This window comes from Lagopus muta, chromosome 12 (genome assembly GCF_023343835.1).
Source record: "Lagopus muta isolate bLagMut1 chromosome 12, bLagMut1 primary, whole genome shotgun sequence".
Classification (NCBI taxonomy): Eukaryota; Metazoa; Chordata; class Aves; order Galliformes; family Phasianidae; genus Lagopus; species Lagopus muta.
Window position 1 is genome coordinate 7,863,770 of NC_064444.1, and position 24,650 is coordinate 7,888,419.

Sequence of the window (24,650 nt, forward strand, 5' to 3'; positions counted from 1 at the left end):
GTGCTAGGCTTAGGAATTAGATGCCCTTTCAGGGCATCTCAGCATCAGACAAGATTACGGAGTTATATAGTTGCATGGCTTCAGTCTCCCAGGTGGAGAAAAAGGCCTGATTTGCATCTCAATTTCCTTCTGCTGTAAAGGAGTTGTGCCATTTTCCTTCTAGGTCCTTTGATGCCAATTGTTTCAGTTGAATTATCTGAGATCCCCTCAAAAATCTCAGCAGACACACACGTGGCTTTGTAGCTATCACACAGAAGCTACTTTATGTCCCGAAACAGGAACTCTGTACAGGCACTTCTCACTCTTCCTGCGGGTCCACAAAGACAAGAAGGATGCTACCCGTGCTCTAGTTGTCCTACTATTTATGTGCTCTCCTCTCATTTCTGAGATGTGCCATTGAAGAATAAGTGTGACAGGTACACAAATGAACACGTAATTTGTGAGAGGTTAACATGTCTTCTCAAGACATCTAGAGGCACAAGAACTGAAAGCTGAGCGGAGGAAGTGTCTTAGTTACAAGTTAAGGACAGAGGTTCAAAGAGAGTTTGTCATTTAGGGGAATGTTGAATGATGCAGGGATAATGATGCATCTTTGAAAGTTCATTTGACAGAAAAGATGGGACCGTGAATTATAGAGTACCTGATAAAGTGATGTTCAGAGGACCAAAACCCAAAACAAGAGGTGGGAGACAGAGGAAGAAGATACTACCAGGTACGATCCAATTATTAAGCCATAAAACAAAGGAATGGGAACGAACACACACACACACACACACACACAAAAAGGGCGGGGGGGGGCGCACAGGTCTTGGTTGGTAAAAGTAGTTCAAGTTCTTATTGTTAAGAAAGATGGCAAGGACAGAAAGGAGAAAATGTGATGAAATCTGAAAGGAAGGACAGAATAAACTGGCAGGAGAATACAGATATTAGCAATAGAAGATTTGATACAAGTGCCAATAGGAATGGAGTGTTTTTTGGAAGAGGAGTAGAAAGGGCAGGGTAAAATAGATGCATATTCATCAATTCTTTTCTAACGCCATTATGGAAATTTTAGCTAAACTTCTGTATGGGAATCGCTAGGTCATGGCCTGAACCAATGATTGAGCAGCAGATGAGATAAATGTGGGTAACCCAGAGAGCAAGAAGTGCACCTGAGCAACCAGAAGTGGTAAACCCAGGGTCCACACCTCCTCACCCTCATTGAAAGGGTTAGCAGCATCTCTCTTCAGAGATCATGCTCTTCTTGAGATGTCACTATCTTTGGAAAGGGTGAGCCACTTACTTTAATAGCACCTTCTAAGCTAAGTCTCAATGAATACCTTGCTAAGTGTGCTCCTACCTGATTAGAAGGCACTACCTTTGTCTTCCATTCCTCCACAACTTCCCTTCTAACTTTATTTTTTAAAGGAATTGATTTTTTCCATCTCCCTGGTCTTGAAAAATGCCACTGTTCCTATAGTGAAACATAAGATGGAGCTGCAGGAATTTGGTGTGCCTAGCATATGGTGTTTAATCATCTTAGCTCTTTGACACTGCAAACTTGATTATATCACTATATAATCTGGTCCAGTGTCACTGTGTATTATATCTCCTGCTTTCAATAAAAGAGTTGTCTAAGTCAACACTGCATGACTCAATCTCATGAATTTATGCTGAGTAGCCCAAAATGAGCTACAGTTGCACCTCTCTCCACTCTTAAATATCCATGGTGCTGTATTAAAACAGCTTTAGACTGCTGAGGCCTTCACTACCTTCTGAGACCAGAGATTCAATGCTTTCCCTACATCTGCGGTCCAATCTTCCTTAAGTAATAACATTGCTTTAATTTATCCAATTTCACTAACTGAATAGATCCTATTCCTTCTATTACTCAAGAGTGTTACTTCACAAGAAATAAGGCGAGTTCACAAGAAATTTCATGCAGAAATACACTTTTGGGAAGACTTGTAGTTTGATGGATAATGTTTCCCACAAAGCAAACTACCCAGCTAACTTGTACGCATCCAGAATATAACACAACACTGCAGCAGCTTCTCAGAAAAAAATATCTAGAGTACAGGCTCTAAATAGAACACACTAAAAATGAGTGAGAACAGAATTTAACAACAGAGCAATTGCTCAAAAATTTTCTCTCCACAGCAACATAGTTTAATCACCTATGTACAACTTGTTTTGCATGGTATACCCATATTTATTAAATTAATGTAATCAAAAAGTTGGATCTATTTGAGTTTTCTATTGAAAATTCGGAGGAACCCATTGGGCTGATGTGACATTCAAAGGTAGCTTGCAATGAGAAGCATTCTATTGTATGCCAGATTTAAAAAAAAAAATCACTATATTTCCAGTTCTATAAATACAGTATCAATTAATATAGTAACAGCCTATTTAATCACTGCTGAATAATACAAGTTCAACAAAAATATCAATCCATTGCTTTCAATTAAAATCATTACAGATGTTCCTGAGTAAAGTGCATTTTAACTTTTTGGAACTGTAAGACAAGGCTAGTTGCCAGAATTTTATTATTTTATTTTTTTTTTCTTTGCTTATACTCTATGGAGTACTAAAGGAACATCAGAGAGTGAAAACAAAACACACTTTACATGTGTTTAATTTGCACCTAATATTTTCATAGTGTTATGCTAGATGAATTTTGCATTAAAACAGAGTCGGAGAGCTCATGCACTCATGCAATAAGGCACAGAGAATTACTTTTGACTAGCTCACCACTGTTCAAAATAAAGTAATTCCCATGCTGAGTTTTTAATCTGCTGTCCATTACTTCTTTTCTTGAAGTTTTAATGTGTCACAAGAAACTGTAATAGATAATCATTGACTCTGAGCTCATTCTGTTCCCAGCAAATAATAAATCATTACCAATAATAAGCAGTGAAACATATTTAGAAACACACAGATTACGGTATTGATCACATCTCTCACATTGGATCAAAACACCTCTCTCTTCTACCCAGATAATCTCTCAATTTGCAATGTTCTTAAACCTGTTTCTGCATGTTCCTTCAGTGACTTCACCAAAAGGTCAAAAACAGATGGGGAAAAAAAAACCAACCTGTAACTGCAATGATATACCTGACAGCTGGCAATACTTCTCCAAAAATTTGCATTCATGACTGCTTTACACAGAAAATGAGTAAATAGGAGAGTAAATAGGAGGACAGCAAGGCTGTAGTCACCCTGCAATACCAGGTGTCCAAAAGCAATTGAAAATTTCAATTCCTTCCCACTTATTTCCACAACTCCTTCCACTGCTAGTAGTTTTAATACTGTGACTGGAGCCAAAGGAAAACATCTGCATTACTCTGACAAACAGCTTATAATAAAAACATATACATTCTTATATTATTTTTCTACTGTTATTATAGTAGAGAGAGTATAAACAAAAGTACAAAAATAAATAATAAAATTGTACATACATGTGTTACTATAGTAGTCAATCACTTAAAGTATGTTGCCCTTTAAATGAGGCCTAACAATAGGTAGCAATAAAATTTCGAACGTAATTAAAAGCCAGTATTAGAGGTAAAACCACCAGTAAGAAATTGCTAGGTCTAGCTAGTATTTACCTATGAATTCTACTACAAGACTGTTGAGCTATTGACTACAATGCAAAACTGCTTGTTTAAGCTATCAACAATATCAAATAAATGCTGTCAGACATTATACCAAACTTAAAAAGGTTTTTTTCATCAGAGAAGCACTGAACAATCATTATTGCTCACCATATCCATAACGATAAGGAAAGCACACACAATAGTAGGCAGTACGACAGAGCTCGCCAACAAAGCAGCGCTTGTGTTCTTTGAAATAAAATTAGAACAGTATTTAAATTTTTGTGTATTAGATTTTTTTTCTTATTGTTATCATATTCAGGACTGTCACTTCACTGAAGAGAATGCAAGAAGAAATATAACTTTCTAATAGAACAGCAAGTGAAAATTAACGTAAATAAATTCAAACTAAATTTAGAAGAATTAAATTCTACTTTTGCATTAAAAGTAGACCTAACACACATTGGAAAAAAGAGTTAAGTGTCCTGAGCTCATTATTTTAATGAAACAAAAACCGTTGTTGTGTGTCTCACCGTGGTGCACTCATATCTCAAACAGCCTACAAAGCTTAGGTCGTTCACACTCGAAGACACAGCGTAGAAGAACAGAGTGAAGGGGAAATCAGAACAACGAGTTCGATCAGAGGAATGGTATGCCTTTCATGGAAGGAAAGCTATATGCAGTAATTTTGGAAAACAAGTGGCTGAGAGGAAATATGATAGAGGTCTATAAAATGATGAGTAGTACGGAGATAGTGAATAGGCAATGATTTTTCATTATTTGCCATTATTCAAGACATAAGAGGTATAAAATGAAATTATGAGCAAGCAGTTCAAAACAACCAAGAAGAAGGGCTTTTTCTTCACAACTCATAATTAAATCATACAGCTCATTACCCCAGCATGATGCTTCTGCCAAGAGTATAAATTTTTACAAAAGGAATTAGATAAATTCCTGGAGGGACTGTCCATCTTTAAGCCTAAGAAGCAACTACTCTGTGTATTACTGGAGCTAAGAGGATGTAATGGAAAAGGCCCAATCTGCAGATACATCTACAGGCATATCACGAATCGCCATCTGCTGCAGCCCGCACCATGACAGGATGCAGCACTGCACAAGGGCTACCCCACTGATGCAGATCTTACATCCCTTTTAGAAATCCCATAACCACATGGCAGGCCCTCTAGTCCCTCATCTTACAAAAAGCTGGATAGGAAAAGTCAGCAATCTCTACAGTGATATGATCAATTTCTGGGAATCTGGAACTTAGATTGTCCTAGATGCACAGAATATATGATTTTCACTCAGTTGTCGCTTTTCCAAAGGATACAACATTATCAACCTGCTAGGACATGGAAGCTCCTTCAGCAGATTTAGGATGACTTCAAATTTCCAAGGAATTTGAGATTTTACCTCACATTTTAAAAATGTTATTTTTTTCAAGTATCTTTCTCTTAAATATAATTCAAATTTTGTGTAGTCTGAATGACACACCACGTAAAAACAGAAAAGGGGTTGAGAAGGCAAGGAAAAGCACTACCATCACTTTACGAGTGTGTATAAAACCCACATTTTTACCAATTTTTCAGTGTGTATATCAAAACTGAAAATTCCTTCATTTGTAGAAATAATATTATATTTGAGAAAAACAAACACTCAACTTCAAATTACAATGATTCCATCCTTTGTTAAGTCAAAATACACTGCTCAATTTTACCACATTAAATTTCATAGAGATAGGTCTCCCAAAAAAGATTCTCCCAACTTGCAGTGGAACTGCTTCTGTTCCAATCAGGACTGAGGAACAGTTTCTGCACGAACAAGACAAAACCCAACAAATAGTACAAGACCACAAAATAATTTGCTACAGTTGCAGACTAGAAGCCTAGATTGCAGAGCAATCAGTCCCGAAACGAATACAGTGCAGAATGAAACTGATGGATCTATGACCAATAATATTTCACTCTGTTTCAGCTTCTGCTGCCACTGCTATGCTGATAATCTCCTCTCTAAACATCAGCTCCAGGAATACTGTGCATCTAATGAGGCACTATTAAATCAAAGGTACATCTACCAGGGAAAGCTGACTGGGCTGACAACTTCTGCCATTTGAATGAATGGAAAATAGAAAAGAATTGTGATAGGAAAAAAAAAAGTTTGCTTTAAGATGTTCTGGGTCCCTGTAGCACTCTTCTTAAGATGCTTTTGTTCTGATGACCCATTTATTGACAACAGATCTTGGGAGCTCTGGAAAATGCAGATTAATTCTGGGAATTGTCTGCCTCAGATTTCCTGTTCTATTTTCATTTCCTCTCTCCCCACATTTCTAGTCAGCTACTTTGGTGTATCTGTCAATGACAAAAAGATTAAAGTAAGCTAGAGTGCCTATTTTCCAAACTCTCTTTGATACAAGATGATAATAAGTACTCCAAAAAGAGAAATCTACCAGATTGATTAATTAATGTAATCATTCATTAAGTGACTGACTGATCTAACAAAGAAAAGATTTATACTGCCCTCATGTAGTGATATTCCCTGCAGTTTGCCTGCTGTCGAGAATACTCAGCAAAGTTAGGAAAACACACAAAATATAGTCAACATCTACCCAAAAATAAGGCTGAGATTAAAACAAAACAACACAACAGTACATTGACTGGTTCCCAATAGACTCTTAAAAATTCTTTAGCATCTTAGACTCTAGAACACCATCTAATAGCTTTTTTGCTTCTTATATTAGCTCAACGTTAGGGATTTATTGAAGTCAGACATGGTAACTGCCCTGATGGGGTATCAGGAAAAAAAAAAAAAACAAAAAAACAACCACCAATGCATAGAATTAGGCATTGTTAATTAGGCATTTTAAAATAATTTCCTGTGTGCTTTTATGATCAAATAACACAGTACAAAATAAATATTTAAAACTTATCTTAAAAAATAGCTACCCTGATAAGCATAATTTGGAAATCTTTAATGAATTCACCTCAATTAGCCTTTAATTAAATACCTCATTAAAAACTGATTTGATTATTGCTCCTGAAGAAATCCTTGCTCAACCGTTACGATAGAAAAGGAATTCAATGAAGGTAAGATCAAGTACGTTTTGGAACAGTCTGAAAGTCATATTGTGACAGGGGAAAACTCCCTCAATTTCTTACAACATCCAAGACAATATCAACTAAACACATAGCTGATAAGAAAAATAGGGGTTGGGTTGTTCTATTCATAATTCTATTGAGAAAGAAAACAGAACTCGTCATCCATCCTGAATAATTCAGCCCTCTTCAATACTGCTTAATACCAACCTGATCTAGTTTACACTTTCAGAAAAACTACAGCTAAATTTAAGATCTCTGCAATGGAAAAGAGAACATCTTGTAAGTTCCCGTACACACTAATATAGACCAAAGACATTTCACACAGCAAATGCATTCAGGGCTGATTGGAAAATAGTATGAGACAACATTAGCTACACAAAAGAGAAGAGCCATCACGGCTTTAGGATACTGGAAGGGAAAGCTTAATGTAGAGGTACGTTGCTTTTTATTAAACCAATTCATGGGATCAGTGCAAAAAAACTCCTAATTGCCTACATGCTACTTCAGTTGATCTAACAAAATATTTGTTTCCTATATAAACTACACTTCAGGTACAGCTGCTTTATGCAGTTTTGAGTCAAGTTAACACGACAGCTTAGGTTAGGTTGATGTGAGACAGAATTAAGAACCAGAGAGAGGAATACAAAGGAGTAGGGACAGGCTGGTAGCAGGAAAAACAAAAAGTATAAATAGATCTTCATAGTAGCAATTTTTTTCCTCTTCTATTGGGAAGGAAACTAAGGCAGGAAGATTGTCATACTGGCACGGCCTTGTGTGACTGTTTTACTGTATTACCTGAACAGGTCATTGAACAGCAGGACTTAACATTGTCTAAATCTAAGCCACATTCTGTCACTCACATATGTTACAAAGCATACACAGCCAACAAATTCATTCACCAATCACAGAAAAATAGCTTAGGAGCAGTTTTTGTCTGTAAACTCCTGTCTGCTGGCTCTAGGCAGGGTCTTTACTTCCCCTTGAGCTGTTATGCTCCTCCAGAAAGGTCAGGAAGAGACTACCCTCCGAAAAAGAGCTGACAGCAATTCAAATGCTGCAAGTACATGAAAAAGTAGCATTATTAGCATATAAATCCAATACAATGCAAGAGTAAACACTAATAATATTGTTGCAAATATTAATAATTTAAATCCAATAGAACAAGCTTCTCAAGAATGCATACATATGTTATGAACATTGCTAATTTAGTTGAGTCTAAAAATACATTTTTAAAATATTTTGTTTCGTTCCATCAATGATTAATACATATGGATAGACACTTAACAACTTATTCATATGGAAATAAGCAGTGACATTCCAGGTCCTCTAAGCAATCAATAACTTTTAACCAAGATCTGCATTTTCTTCTATGCATATCAGAACTCACAAGAGCTCTCACAGACTGAGACTAAGGAAACAAACGTATTATAGGAACTATCAAAGACTGCTAACCACAAACATATCACCTCCGACTCAGATAATCCATGGATCCTAGCAGGCTCACAAAAAAAGCTGAGCAAGCCCCAATGCATTACTCTTACACTACTCCCCACAACCAGCCTTACAGCTGCAGAAAGATACACTTGTGTGATACAGTTCATTTGGTATTTGAAATACAAGTAAATGCTAAATACTGTATTTGAGCAAAGAAAAATAATTAATTGAAAGCATGCACTACTCCAAGACTGATGGTGAGTGCTGTGGGGCAGATGAACCCATGCCACGGGCCTCTTGCAAAGCACAGGAACCATTCCCACAGCTCTGTGCTCTCAGTGCCCCACCAGCACCACCTCCATTGTATGCTGCTCACATGAAAGACATTCACACAAACAGCCCTTGCCACTTCATCCCACAAGCAGTGAGCTGTGACATCCTCAAGAAGTGCATTCCTTCTCTTCTCATCAAGGGCCAAGTCTGGTATAGCTGACAGATCACACTGTCCGCAAAGCTCACCTTCCTTGTCTTCTCTTCCTCTCCCTGTGTTCAGGGGATATCCAAGAGCACACAGAAAGCAGCACCATTTCACAGCAATGTAGACTCTACTCTGCAATAATCTTGCAGTGTGCTTTCCCCACCACCCCTCTCCCCTCTCGGGAGGGTCATTATTTTATAATACTTTGTATATCACTGATATTTTCCTCTCTTAAAAGACCTTCAGGAAGATGTGTCAGCAATTTACACTGTAAATAGGAAAGGAAGTGGATTATTAACATTAGAAAATTACCTGCTGCCTGGATGGGCTTGACACAATAGGATCCGAAGTTCAGACATTCACAGTACTTGAACATGAGATTGAGCTCAGTCATTCAGACACAGCCACAAATTTCTTTGCTTTCTGATCACTTCACAAATTGATTACCATAAATTACTGAAATCTCATCAACAATGAAACATTTTATGAAAAGAAATACAAAGCATAGGTCACAGACAAGCTGATTCTAATGAATATTCCTCTTTCTGTTAGCAAATCTTAGATTACAACATGCCCTTCATCACTGAGCACGCTTCAGAGAGAGGAGACTGTTACAAGGCTGAACGCCACCATCAGTGGCCACGAGCACCTCCAAAATGGTGTACCTGCTTAATTAGTGATTCAGATTTCATTGTACTTGCCATTCTGAAGAACTGATGTCAGCTGTGCTGATGGCAAATTCACGCTGAGAATCTTTTTAACCCTCAGCCCTGCACTTCAAAAAAAAAATAGAAACCTGAGCAGACTAGGGAAAAAATAAACATCACTGTATGGAAATGGCTTTCAGAGGAAAAATGAGAGGCAAAGGAATATTCTTGACTCCTCTGTGCCATAGGACGATACACTGCAGACTTATTTTGCAACCTTAACAGTGAACGAGCAAGGTGATAATCAAAATATCTGATAAAGCAGGGAGAGGCATGGATCAATAACCAGACTCTACGAAAGAATCTATAGTAACCTTAGGAAGTGAGACAAAACCTCTATCTGCAGCTCTCCAAATTCAAATCTAAGGGGAAAAATAGGCCAAAAATTCAGTAAGTTTCCACTACACTTGAATTCACCATATTGTTCCTTTCCATTATTCTTTGAAATACTAAATTACTCTGTAAAATACATCTACTTTTCTGTTCACACATTGCTACCATTTTGATTCCACCACTACTGCCCTAAATACCCTTTTCTGTCAGGGCTTTGTCCATGAGGACATTGGATACTTTAGCCTTGTATTGGAGCATTCTGTATCCTGAACAGCAGCTTCTGTGAGGGAGGTGCTTTCACAATTACATTCTATTCCTGTTTTGTGCACGAGGCCACACCAGGAACAGAGGCTGGTACAGGGCATGCAGCAGGGGAGGTTGTAGCTGTAAAGTTGAAGAGAACAGGCAGAAGAAAAAAAAAAACCAAAACAACTGGAAAATTGTTTCTGGCCCAGGTGGGACGTGGAAGGTTACCATAGCACAGTGAAGGGCATAGGCTTGGGGCAGAATTGCTGCTCCTTTAGGAATTTTCTTTCTGCTTCATCTTTTTTGGTATGTGATTTGCAGAATAATCTAAAAAGCCTCCATTGAATCTATTTGCTTTGTGTAAGTAGTTATGGTTCCAGATTAATAAAGAGCTTACACCTATTCAGCAGCACAGTACAGGTTTTGGGCAGTGCCTTCAGTAGAAGCCAGTTCTGCTTAGCATGGGAAGTGAAGGGGCAGGAGCTAGCAGATAGCCTAAGCAGGTGCTGTGCTCATCATTAATAACAAGTAGTGAGCTTTAGGAGGAGATCATGAAACTGGCCTCAGAACTCACTACCGGATTCCAGTTCTCCTGTGCTTTCTGATAATATACCGCACATACAGCTCAAGAATTGACCCAAGTGACATAAAATATAGTTTGATGAATGGAGGAGAATATACAGGAAGCATTCTCCATGGCTGTAAGTCTCCATTATAGGAGAAATCATGCGTACTCTGCCTATTATCAACACTTCTCTTCATTCAAAAGAAAAAAAGGCATAGCCTTCCATTCATGTGCAGAAAGGGCATGATCCAAGAAGCTCAGGTTTCATTATCCCAAAACTGCTTTAAAAGTAACTTGAGAAATTTTGTGTGTTTCTATGCAGCTGATGTAGTTTCCAAAATGCAGATAAAAGTGAAATGAATTCCACTGAACCATGCGAGGAATCGCTGCACTGACTCGTGCCGTTCCTTCACACATATCAGAACCAAAACCACACCATGCCTGAAGGTGATGCCAGGGAACGATCTCCTATCTCATCTTTTTGGCCCTGAGTCTTCATAAAACTAAATAAGAGAAATCACATTTGAGTTTAGAACTACAAGGGCTTAAATGTCCTTCCTTTATAAATTTTGCTTATCCAGGTTTTTGATTAATTTTCACGTGATTCAGAAGAAACAAAGTAGCAATCAGTGATTCTGATTCATGCAAAAGTAAATGGCACCCATGATACTTTTTGTCAAACCATATGAATTCAAGTATTACGTTGTCTCCTGGGTGAAATAGTGAACATTTCCTTGGCACAAAGGGAAGTTCCTTGCACTTGAGCTCAGAGTCTGGTCATGCATTTTTCAGAGCTGTACAAATAAGCCCATACTGTTCATATACATGAGACAGTTGCCATTTTGTGAGGGGAAAAAAAAAAAAAATCAAAAAAAAAAAATCAATATAGCATAGAACAATATAGTGTCAAAATCGCACATTCTCTTGTTACTGAGACTTTACACCTCTCCTCTTTACTGCTTCTTTTAAAATTGCTCCTACTTGCACTGTAATATCCTTCATGACACAAAAAATTACATTCCTTTTCCCCAAAGTTCTGTTTGGAAGTGAACACCTCCAATAGTTCTTCAGTTTTGCAGAAAATGCAGAGCCTAACTGACACATCTTGGTTAAAATATGTCATGATCAAAGATTAAGTCCTCATCATGAAATGGCAGTTCTTAGTAAGATGCTTAAGAGGATAAAACTTTTGTGCGACAGATGTCACAATAAAACAAAGTAAAACTGTATGATCCAGGAAAATATAACAGTCTTTTATTCTTCTCGTCAGTGATGATAAATAGGGGGAGGAAAAGGAAATAACTTATATGCATTTATCTTGACACATCAGTTTTGGTGCATACAACACTTTAAGCAGCCAAAATTGAAAAAAAAAAAAAAATCTTATCAGGCCTGCATCAAATGGATTTGTCTACGTTGAGTTATATTACAAATTACAGTTGCATATTAATACATCTCTTGAGATTTACTTGTGCATCTGTGAGCTTCAAGAAGTGAAATATTTTACTCTCGTCATCATTCAACTCGTGGCATAATAACAATGCTTTTGCTGCACTTCACTGTGCCCAACTTTTACTGTCTAACCACTGCACTGATGTCATTTTTCATAACAGGCTACTGAAATTAAAAGCAAGGCAAGAAAGCAGAAGAAACAGGGGAAATGTGGAGGGCAAAATATATGCCACACCTACAGGAAGCCCATCCAAGTAAATGAACTTCATTAAAAAAAAAAAAAAGCAGGTGATTCCCAAAGCCTTACAGCCCAACTTTTTTGCCAAATGCTCAGGAAGTGTCATTAGATAAACTAGACAAACCCATGACAGCCAGTCCGCCCAACTCCAGATATTCAGTTCTGCTATGTTGACGTGCAAGCAAGCCCTCAAACACAAACTTAGCAAGTTCATTTCTAATGCACAAAACTGAAGTTACATAAATATTACCTAAGTCCATATGTACATGTGCAAGCAATGAAAAATTACAATACTAATTTCCTAAAGTATATACAGCTAAAACCTCCATTAAACACAGAGTAACAGTAATGAAAACATTTGATTTCAGTGTAATACAATGAAACTGCAGTGCCTGACATTTTAAAGACTAATTCCTTGCTCACCTATCTCTCACTTTTCCAGAATTACGTTGTATATCTCTGCTCCTACAATGGAAGCGTTGGCTTCTCACCATTTTGCAGAAAGATATCAAGAGACAAAACACATATTAAGCCTTTTCCTACACATCCCACATACAAGCTATGCTAAGCATAATCCAGAAATTTCTCATCATCAAGCCACTAAGAAGAAACTTCCTAGTCTGAATATCAGAAATAAATATGTTTTTGCCATAACAGCTATGGTCCACTCAGGAACACGGAAGGCAGAGGAAATAAGTTGCTTTATTCACTCACACAAATCAACCACCATAGATGAAAATAGGAAAAGCCTCCTACCCCATGCCAAAAAAATAACAATTTAGTCTACTTAAACAACTCACTCAATACAAATAAGCATTTTCCAGCAGTTGAAGAGCCCCCATTAGGCCCGGTTGTACTTTGAATGCCAAGAAATGCAGCTTTGGTCAACTTCATATTTGCAGCGATTTACATGCATTTTGTTTCCTGATGTGCGTTGGTTCCTGACACTCATATGGAATGAGGCAAGGCAGGTACCCAATAGCTCCTCTCTGCAAATATTCATTGTGATTAACTGAAGGATTAGATTTCTGGTTCTGTAATGGATTCGTTTTTAAAACCTTTGAATGTTCAGACCCCATGCTTAGAGAGTGGTTTTACTTGCTAGAAAACAGATGTGAAAAGAGAACACTGACAACCCAAGAACTGGACTAGCTTTTTAAATATTAATGGAGCATTCACAGGCACATTCCCCAGGCATGGTTGAACTGTGTTTTTCATAGAATTCTACAAATCAGAAAACAAATATAACCAACACAATGTGCTCCTTTAATTTCAGCCTCGTGTAGAGCAGCCTTACAGCTCCCAGTGTTTACCCAGATCCTACAAAGCTGGACTCAGTGGTCAATTAAAAGACTTGCCATTATTTCCCTTCTTCTGAGATTGTGGCTCATAAATAGGGCCAGAAGAGTCTCAGGAATTATTCCACCAGCCCAGTAATATTTTGTTGCCTCATTCAGGGGCCTTCAGTGCATTCTTACCCCAGCCACATGTACAAGGAGTAAAACAGATCACCCGTTGGCCCACTGCTTGAGTATTGTGTGGAATGGCTTTCATCAGTGCCAAAGCACAGCAGAGACCTCTTCTAGCACATAGGGTTGCAGAGTAAAGCGCTCTTAGATTTGCATCTCATTTGAAGAAACAGACAACTTCAACTTGCCAAAATGTCTTCCATACATTACTTCAAATTATCAAAAGCAATAAAACACTCACTACTCAGTGCCGTGCTTTCAAAATCTTACCTTTCATGTCACCAATCTTTCAAACTAGGCAAAACACTCCCTTCCACTCTTGAAAGCAGGCTGCTTCACCTTCTCTCGTGGCCCACGAAAAACACACTCGTATCTCCTAGAAAATTTTGCACACACAAAAAAAAAAACAGATTAGAGGAATTGGAGTTTATGATGATTTCTGACGTTCTGCATAAGGTAACGGATCTCCCCCAAACGAGACACAAATCAGGAGGGTCTCCCTGGAACCTGAGCTACTTAGATTTACAGTCAGGCAAAAAAAAAAAAAAATCACAATTCTGATTTGAAATATAATTGCCAAGTGCAAAACTTGCTTTGTCATTAGTGTGAAAGCAACACACTACCCAAAATCTTTTTCTCAACTCAACACAAACAAGGTTTAATAAACAAAAGACAGATATTTGAAACTGAACATGCTTTCCTTGCTGCAGAAGTCTTTAAGACTTATTTCAGAGATGATCTCATTTACTCTGTTATAGGAAGGAGATGCGAGTAATATAGAGCAATGAATGGAAAGGAAAAATATATTTTTCTGTATAGAACATGCACAAACCTATTTATGATATAAATAAATAAAAACCAGAAAATAATCTTGGTGAATCATATATATACACACACACTTTATGTAAAATGAAATGAAAAACATTAATCAGCACTTAATAAGCCCAACATATCTTTCCACAGAACAGCTGATAAGCATTCCCCTCTCCTTCCCTCCCACAGCAGCACTGATCTCCAAGTGTGTAAAATATTTTTGGACACTTGGTGGTTTGATCAAAATCTCCTGAAAGATTCTCTTATGTCTCTTCTGTTTCCTGTTCTTTACATTTCATCCAGTACAACAACAGGGAAAAGAAAAAAAAAAAAAAAAAAAGACTTCTGTTATTTCAGCTGGTAAGAATTTAAAAGCCTCACTGTAAATGCTGTGAAACCTGACAAAAAGATGCTTACTGCCTGTGGCATGCTGATGGAAGCAGACTTTCTCAAAGACTCTATTGCTCCTAATAGTAAATAAACAAACAAAAATATCACCGGAGTCACACAGTAGTTAATGACCAAAATATACCCGAGTAAATGAAAATTCTTCAAAGCTTTCATTGTTTATTCCTTAGTCTAAAAACACTACATTAGTCTAAATAATGTTAAGTATAAAATATGACAAAATTGGGGCCCAATCCAGCAAAAACATCTCTAGCCTCCTTGACTATGGAAGACAGAGCATCTGACTGGAAACAGCTCCATCTTGTTCAGAGGAGAGGCTGTAGCTGCAGATGTCAAGGTGCAGGTCAACAGAGCAGCCATGAGCTGCAGAGCAGATAGGGCAGCAGAAGGGATAAGGGTCATCAAAACCTCAACTGCCTCTCACCCGATGCCAGATCCCAAGTAGAACACGAAACAATTCTATTGCTATCCTCCACAGCACACAAAAAACACAAAGGACTAATTTATGGACTTGCATTTTTACAAACTTCTACTTAAGAGTCACATCGCAAAATATTTCTTAGATATTTTTTGCACATGCTTTAGTTCAGTTCAATTCTGCCACTTAAAGTTGCTCAAAATTTCAATTACAGCCATTAAATGTATCACCAGTTTGTGTCTACTTCTCCAATCTCAACGCTACCAGACTTTTTCTTTGGACCACACAGCTAGTTTGAGTTGCTGCAGCTGTTAGATGAAAGTCAGTTATAATTCAGTCTTATCTACAAGTAACAAAAACCGAGGAAAGCAAAACATAACATCGTTTTCCAGAAGAGTATTATAGCCCAGCAACCTGTAGAGACAAGAGAAAATGCAATACATTCTCTGTCAGGTAATTCGGGATTTGAGAGGGAGTTGACATAATTCTGATGATTTTTTTTCATTTTGATTTTTTAAAGGAACTTGATAAACACAGTAAAACTTTGTGATGCAACAGCAAAATAGAAGGGCAGCAGACCTTGTCACTTCCCTCACCCCCAAGTGCTCCAGTTCTCTGGTTCGGAATTTTCATCCATCATCTTTAAGCAGTCACCTTAGAAAATGTCTAGATAAATTCCTATCAAGAAAACAAAACCACACAGAAAAAAACCTACTGATTGGAATAGGCTGTGTTTTGGAAATCCATTATAATCTCATCAATTGACAATCGTATTTTGAACTACCAGCGGCTGGAAGTCAAACAGGGGAAAAAGCTCCTTATAGCTAAATTAATCCATTCGAAATTCTATGCTATGATTGAAACCAAGCGTAGCTAATGACTTGAAACATCCAACAAATTTCACCCATTCTGGTTTAGTTTCAAGGCTGGTCCCTGGTGGCAGGGAGGTGGCTTTGGCCACTGTGGCGGCACTGCCGAGCTCAGCCTTTGGGCTCTGTACAGCTTGGTGCAGGGTGTGCAGCCAGGAGCTGGAACAGCTGCCCTCGAGCTGTGACAACCAGTTGGCTCCTGTGGTCATGACAGAGGAAAAGGAAAAAAAAAGTGGGTTCTTACATTTATTTTGACTGCCAAAATTGTCATCTTCTCAATGTTTAAAGCAGACAGGTCTCCAAAAACAAGCAAATGCTGCAATACCTGCTAAAAATTGCCAAGTACAAGAAAATGTCTTTCAGACTAAATAAAGTCAGTAATGACAAACACATGAAGCAAAACTCTGTAGACTAATACAGTGATTAAATCGGAGCACTGTGCTTAGCTTTCCAGATAACTCTGGTGCCAGACACAGTGTGGTTGGCATCCTTATGGCTGTGGGCTTTGAAAAGGATTTCCTCTGAAAAAGACTTATCCTCCATCTATCCAGAAAAATAATTTTCTTTTTCCCTTTTGCTTCTATTGGAGAGGACAGTTCCTGCCAGCATACTGCCTGGCCATATACATGCACAGTCACACGCTGCATTTGCAAAAGAATTAGAACATGCTGATTTAAACTAATGCTTGCTAACTATATAACAATATAAATTTGCAAGAAAGACTTTGAAATGGAAATTGTGTATTTCATAACACATGATTAACAGTTCACTAAAAGAAGGCTGTCCAAATTATCAAACAATAGAACCATACTCTGCGAAGGCAAAAATAAGCTTGAAGTTATTCTAAGCAAAACAGTGACATCTGAAAGTTGTTGGAATTTTTTTTTTTTTTTTTAAATCATCATTACCACTTGGCTATTAAAACTTGCACAGAAAATCTTCCAGGAGTTCTGAAGCACAGCTCTCCTAACCTCTCTCTTTTTCTCAATAGTCTGTACTAATATGACCCTAAAGTTCCACCAGGAAACAACTCCAACAGCTTTTACCTGAGAAGATATAATTGAACGTAACTTGAACTTCCGAAGTTTCTGCCAAAGAGACTAGAAGTTTATCTTACAAAACACTCTGAACCTCATAGAGCACTTTCAAAAACACTTAAATACAAAAGGGATCTTTGCTCCTTAAAAAAAGAGAGACAGAGAAACACACTGCAGCAAACTCTATCTTTCAGTCCAGGCATGTTCTGTGCTTAGGAATCCTGAGAAGCCCCAGAAAGGTCACACACATCCCAACATAGAAGAGAAGCACCATGTGACTCTTCACAAGGATATGGTCTCTCTTTTTTTTGTCAGCAGTCAATGCTCATGAGGAGGACAGAAGTTACTGAGGGACTGAAGAATTATGTTTGATAGGTATTCAAACCCTCAGAGGAAAGAATGATAATAAAAAAAAAAAAAAAAAAAAAAAGGCACTGTATTAACAAAGGCTTCTGGAGAAATGTTACATTGCTAGAAATGAGAATACAAAAAATGAAATGCATTAACTATTTAGGTAAATGAGAAGTTACTAAAAAGATACACAAAATGTCAATTAATTCTAGAAGTGTTTCTATTCTTTCAGCTACTTTATTTTTAGGTGACAGGATTGCTTCTTGCGTGAAGCAGAGACCATTTCTCTGTGCAAATAACATGAGATCAAGTGAGCAGTCCAACACTGCATTATGCAGCTGTGAAATACTAAGTTTGAATTTGGTGGAGTAAACTCCATCCACTTTTTTGCATTCTTCAGTCTATTTTCTGTATGCTTCCTTCTATGTTTTAACACACAAGTGTACCTATAGATAGTCATGATTTTATGATTTTTGTTGTCAGTATTCCATATCATACCACCACGTAAATCACTGGGAGTTAAAGAATTAATGATCCACTTCCATGGACTGCCAATTTTCCAAATACCTGGCTCTCAGAAGAGAAGAAATAAACACCCCAGAGGATTTTGTGTTCAGAGAAGATAAAGCTGCAAGTCGCAGGACTCTATGTTGCTGTCTGGCAGTATGTGGATGTGCGCGCCAGCCGTTCTGCCTTCCATTCAGAGAAAGGCCTTTGGTTTCAGACACTCTCTCTGTTTTATTTATTAGCTTCAATTCCAATAATATGTTGTATTATATTGTGTTATCTTGCACTCCAATATCACATTCAGTAAATGAATTTTCTTCCTCAGATCGTTGCTGCCGTTCTGTTTTTAGGCCCAGCTCCCATCTCCCTCCCCTTCCCCAGGCCGGTGGCCCTGCTGCTCCCCCGTCACAGACACATCTAGAGATAACCCCGTGACAACATACATTAACAACCAACGACACAACAGTCCTACTCTGTCAAGGGGCACCAGTTCATTCGTTTAGAAAGAACGTAACAAAAACCCCCTTCAGCTGCTGCACAGTAAAATTAAGTGGCGTCAAATGAGTTTCTGCATGTGCCAAATCAGACCGCAGGATGCGGGTGTGAGGGCTACAGCCGCCATGACAGAAATACAGAGTACTGTTCGACAAGTGCCACTCTAGCACCACCAGACCAGATGTTCTGCTTGCACAAATCTATGCAACTTCACGAACCTCTGTGAAGATATCCATATAATCCATTTTGATTCCTCAGTATGGCAGCCTAAAATGGAGATTTGAAAGGCTGTGGGTGACTTGTGCTTTCCTTTGTAAGAGCAAACAACACGCAGCCCCTTGGCTGTAAAAATGAGCGATGTATCATATGTACATATGAAACACTCCTCCATGAAAGGGGCTCTTTGTTTTGTGATGATTAAATGATTCATGGCTACAGAACTGTGATGCAGATCACTACCAGTGACTTGGGACATGTTTTAAATCAGTAAGAAAGTTGTTCACACTTTTAATGCAATAGTGTAAATCAGGGCTTTTTTTTTTTTTTTTTTTTTTTTTTTTCCCAAAAGCTAAGCTGGCATGCATCAGAGCAGCCTCTGAGACCAGCCAGGCCCTTACATTTAACTACAGAGCTGTACAATTGAGCCTAATAAAATTAGGGTTACAGTCATATAGACTGATTTGCATACTATAAAGTAACACAAGCAACTACAAATTTCAGCAGAAATTATGTGCAGTTTCTTCTACTCCTGTGATAATTCCACATACCAGCAATATCTTGTGCAACAAATGGGCAGCATTTAAAAAGCCAGTCTTTCTCTTAACTGACGATGTACTCTGCTTAGCAAGCGGTTCCAACCTATAACTGATCTGCACTCAGACTTTCTCCTAAACTTCTCCACTTGCTGAAGAGGAACACAGAAGTGTACTATTCAGTCCACCAGCCAAGCCCCCAGATCTACAGCACCAGCTCTGACTTGTTCAGACTCCCAAGCTAAGACTATGATGATTTCACATGGTAACCCATCCACAGGCTGAAGGGCAAACACCACATGACAAGACTCAAAGGCCACATTCCTTAGCCTGCAGCACCCCAGAAGCTGAAGGAGGAATGCTAGGGCAGGTCATACCTTGTCAAGAAAGCAAGAAAACAGCCATGCTTGTAGTTTTGCTCAGTGTCCATCAGCACATGGATCTTTAAAGGAAAATGCTTCAGAGTACAGGATAAGGTGAAATGTGTAAAGAGCACTTTTCTATCAGCAGCCTCGTATTCTGTTCTAGTTTTATCTGGTCTGATTAGCTGGTAGGACTGCAAAACTACCTGCCACATTTATGTCAGGAAGTAGAGCCTACAGTGATGGCATGTTCCTGTCCCAGCTCCAAGCCCCAGCTTTACGAGTAAAACACAGTGTGTTCTGCAGCAGCCCCAGCTGACAGCGGAGACCTGCAGCAGCTCCACACATGCCACTATAGGAGCACCAGTGCCTTCTCCCAGTATGAAAAGCAGCCACAGAGCAATTATCTGAGTCTCTGATTACATTAATAACCTACTAGTTGGCTTTGCACTAAGGAACATAACTCCTCTTTATTGCCTGTAGTTTGGAAAGCTCTTTGTATCTGGCAGAAGTGAGCATGAAGTCAGGCACCCAGCTTTCAGCCCAGCTGAAGCTGCCGGATTTGAGTTATACGTGGCCAAACTCTTCTCTTTATACTCTTCTGGCCAGCTTTGCAAAGGTTGCTCTATTAAGGAAGGATTGGCTGGACCACAGGCAGCAAAGCACTTTTCTTGTAGTACTTTTTCACGTTCTCCTATTGAGATATTTCCGAACTAGGAAATATTATGAAACAAAGAACGAGTCCTGCTGTTGATTAAATAGCTGTGATTTAACTAGTAGGAAGTTTGCACATCTGTTTCTTTGTCTCCGTTTCTGCTGCTTGTACTACTGCAGAGATTATATGCTGTGTGAGTCACATTAAAACTTCTAATATTAACAGCCTGATTTCCCACATTTGCTGTTTTCTCCAGAAGCATGAATTACAAAAGATTTCTCCTTCCCCCTCACTTTTGAAAGCAATTAAAAACAAACTATTTAACAAATCACTAACTGCCAAAAAGCGTTTGAATTAGATCTTTTATTTTCCTGGCTTTCTTGCATTTGACTTGGAACAGAACCAACTGGTTTCTGGATCTCTCCTCAACACGCACTTCTAACTAACGTTCTGAAGTACCAAAACCAGCAAAACAAGAAAATATATGTTTTATGTTACTGCTATAACAAGCAAGAAGAATTTCCAGAGATGTACTCCTCCAGCAGGTATTGTTTGGATTTATTTCAAACATCACGTTACCAGTCTCTAAAAGATAGATGGTGGCTTGCTAATATCATTTTTTCCTCATTATTCAAAATAAACATTGATGCAAAGCAGAGGGGGCAAAGGAAAGAGAATGGAAGGGAGGTGGAAAAAAATAATCACTCGCTCTCTATTTCTTAATAGTCTGGATAAGATGGATTTGTATGTTCTAGGCTTTCAGTAGCAGAAATAGAATTGCTATATAAACGTCAGTTTGAGCAGAAATATCCGACAACTCCAGCCCCAGCCCCCGCCACCAGTTCTGATTACTGCCAGAACAGCCTTCTTCCAAACCCACGCTCAGAATGGTTTCATTGTAAATGGAAAGGGCCTCACTTTTCCAATGGAAACATTGTTATCTTGCAACAGCTGTTTATAGTTAACTACAGCCATACTTAAAGGCTTTAAAGTCTGCTTCTTGTTTAGTCTTGTAGGTATGGGAAAGGTTTTGGGTAGACTTAACCCACAGTGATCCGTCAGGACAGCAGCAGGAAGTCAGATGGAGCGCTGGAGAAGGTGCTGCATGGAGGTGGCAGTGCCTTAACCAAACCCCAGGAATAAAACCCCTCCTTTCTATTTGCCTCACTCAGCAGTCCAAATTAATGAGAGGTTAAAATTTCTAGAGCTAACTCAGCAGAAGCCTCTCCAAAAGCATTTGTACAACCCAAAAAAAAAAAAAATAAGCAGCACAAAGTATTTTGATACCAAAGCATGGGAACAAGAGGGAGAAAAGAGAAATAAGTCATTTTCTTTTTCTTCCCCCCCAATAAAACAAGAGGCTGCCCTCTCAGGTTTTGGTTCCCCTTGATTTAATGCTATTCCTTGCAAACTAATAACAGTGGTTATTTGGGATGCTTTAAAAATAAAAATAATAGTGGTAAAAGATATATATATACACACACACTTTTTTTTTTTTTTTTTTTTTTTTTTTTTTTTTTTTTTTTGCCAGCAATACCTCTCTCCTGTTTTTCCTTACGAATCTCAGCAGAAAATGATATCACTCAAAGCACTCCACACCATTTGGCTGGATTCTAAGAACACACAGAAGGAGGTGGCAAAGGCTTACAGTAATTAAAACGTGCTGCCACTAATGGGACACAACAAAGGGAGCCGGGAAAGAAGAAATGCTTACGTGCACACGGCTGTGCCTGCAAGGCAGCTCTGGTTCAACAGCAGTACAAATGCTTCCCACACCTAATTGCCACCAACAAGCTGTCTGCTTTGAGTGCAGTTAAGACACAGGATTTTTCCATGACCCTAATTCAAGGTTAGAAGACCACTATTCTCTGTGGCATTTCATACAGTGCCAGTTGTTCAGTAAATACTCAGCATGTCTAACTTCAGCCCCTAGCAGCTTTTGGCAACTTTCAGGAAGACACATGACACTTGATGACTCTGCTTGCAGCCTAACCCCTACAATTACATACAGATGGGAAGGAACAAGAGGTTTAGCATGATTTAGTTGTTTCTGTGCCACCTCTTTCCATATTCATAAGTTACACTTTTCAAACGATGTATTTTTATCAAGACCTTGTGCGGCACATTCCTTTTACTGTAATAATTTAAAAATTATTTTGAGCACGCAGTTACATTTGTTAAGCTTGCAGGCTCTTATGACAAATAAGGAAAACTCTGATTAAGTCTAGCAGTTTTTTTTCCTAATTCTTTAATTACAGTATTCAACTGATTTATAACGTTCTTAAGTACTTCCTCCCTCCTCCCCACTACAGCTGTCAGGCAAAGCGGTACAGATCATTTTGATTAGATTAGGCCAAGCTACTAGGTTGTACTCACTTCTTTCGCCCTACTCTCTAGAAGAGCATTGTGCTACAATTAGCAAGCTTCACTTGCTGATCCTGTAGCTGTCCTTAGGTTCAAAATTATCTGGGGCTATCCTGAAACACTTCTCCCAGAGATTTATTTAATGGGTTGATGAATAGCTCTGAACATATAGAAGCCTTCTCTTTGTTGTTCAAAAGTTTTCTTTTGGCAGCCTGGGATGTGCCAAGAATAAAATTCTTGGGTTATAAGATTTTTAGCTGTGAGCAGACTGGCTGCGCGTACCCGTCGCGCCGCAGTGGTGAGAACGCAGGAATGTAAGGCTCCATATAGGAGACTGCTGACTGGCGTGAACTGTAGCATCCCAGCCATCTGCTCAACAAGTATGTTATATTTTGTGTTGCCAAAATAATCTTAAGTGGGATACGTACGCCTCTAAATGTCCGATGCAAAAGAGCACTGAGCTCTTTCACGTTCTGGCACCTTTACTTGTAGCTGAGCACACTTTGAGCTCAAGCTCCAAATTTTAATTTTTCACTGTTAACCCTGCAAAACAATTGAAACTCTCTAGCAACAAAAATGCATGTGCACATTTGAGAGCATCTCGGTGCAGAACAAGAAATTCATCTTTCAACTGGGAGCTGAAATAATTTGCAAGAAGTAGCATCAGGCGTTCAGCATGGGTTATCATTGATGCAAAACCCAGAGAAACGTGTTAGTTAACACAGGGAAGCATCTTCTGCCTTCACAAAGGAGGGTTTTTACTTTATACCTCACCAATAAAAACGAGGAGAAGCAGCACTTCTGCTTAAAGAAAGCAGCAGTCTCTTCAATCAGAAACACTGTTCTGACCACTGAAAGACTCTCAAGGGCAGTTACATTGTTATGAGCTATTATCCAATGAACAGACCTTCCTTTCCAATGCTCCTTCCTTCTTGGGTTGTCCTATTTCAGGAGTCAACATTTGTTCTCCTCTTTCTTTTATTTGGTATCAATTGAAATTATTTTAGATAAAGGAAGGAAGGACTTTCTTCACTACTTGTACAGAACTGAAGACCGTTACTGCAGATCCAAGAATCAATACCAGCTAGCATTTACATAACTGAGTTCAGAGAACAGCACAAGCAACCAAAGATTAGGACAGAACATGGACTTGTAAAGCTAGAAATTAAAAGCATGGCAGACTTTTCTGTAAAATGACTGAATTAAATTAGAGAGAGATGAACTTTTTCCGAGTACAATTATAAAGACTTGAAGAATTAGCCTTCAGCATGACAAAGAGCCAAAATGCATCACATACCCAGAGCACTCACAATTGAATAATTCCCAGAAATTTATTTCCAGAAGAGATATGAAGGCTGCAACACAAAGGTTTCCCTTTGGTTTTACTGAAGTAGTCAGTCAGGTGCCATGGTGCCCAGCTGGCAGGTTCAGCTACCAATTTATTTTCATGGGCTTTAGACACCAAGAACACGTCCAATTAATTAACTGCAGGCCTCAATGTCCTGTGAAGTCAATGGAAGGTCATCTGCTGACTTAGCTGTAGTTCTACAGCTGATTCGATTCTACTGCTCTGGGTGAAAAATGTTGTTTATGACGCAGGGTTTTTTTAATTAAAAAAAAAAGTATTTATAAACTAACTAGATAGTTTTGTAACATACATAAGGAAAAAAGGGATGTAAGAAGTTATGTTCCATTTCAAAGACAACTTTCAGTTTTAGAAAGTATTTTACACTATGATTGATAGAACTAGATACCAACTTTCACACTGTATTTACGCCAAATGAATACACTTTTGCTTCACACACAAATCAGGACAACCTAGGTTATTTAAAGTTTATAAAATGGTTATACTTTACAAAAAAAAAAAAAAAAAAAAAAAAAAAAAGAAAAAAAAAAAAGAAAGAAAAGTGCTGCACTTAGAAGAATCCAACAGCAATCTCCACAGCCAGTAAGCTACATGCTAGCATCCAGAGAACCATTCTTACCATCCCACAATGCATAGTTTATGGGCAACTTGCAATCAAAATTAA

The 24,650-nt window shown here is 38.4% G+C and overlaps 1 protein-coding gene across 7 annotated transcripts in view; it reads right to left on the reverse strand.

The window, feature by feature from the left end:
• The window catches only part of CDH11 (cadherin 11), a 297,223-nt gene that overhangs the window by 218,597 nt on the left and 53,976 nt on the right, over positions 1-24,650 (reverse strand). For all 7 annotated transcript variants that reach the window (XM_048958477.1, XM_048958481.1, XM_048958479.1 and 4 more), the window contains exon 2: positions 13,860-13,965. The gene's annotated coding sequence lies outside the window, so the exon portion shown is untranslated. The remainder of the gene's footprint in view (positions 1-13,859; positions 13,966-24,650) is intronic.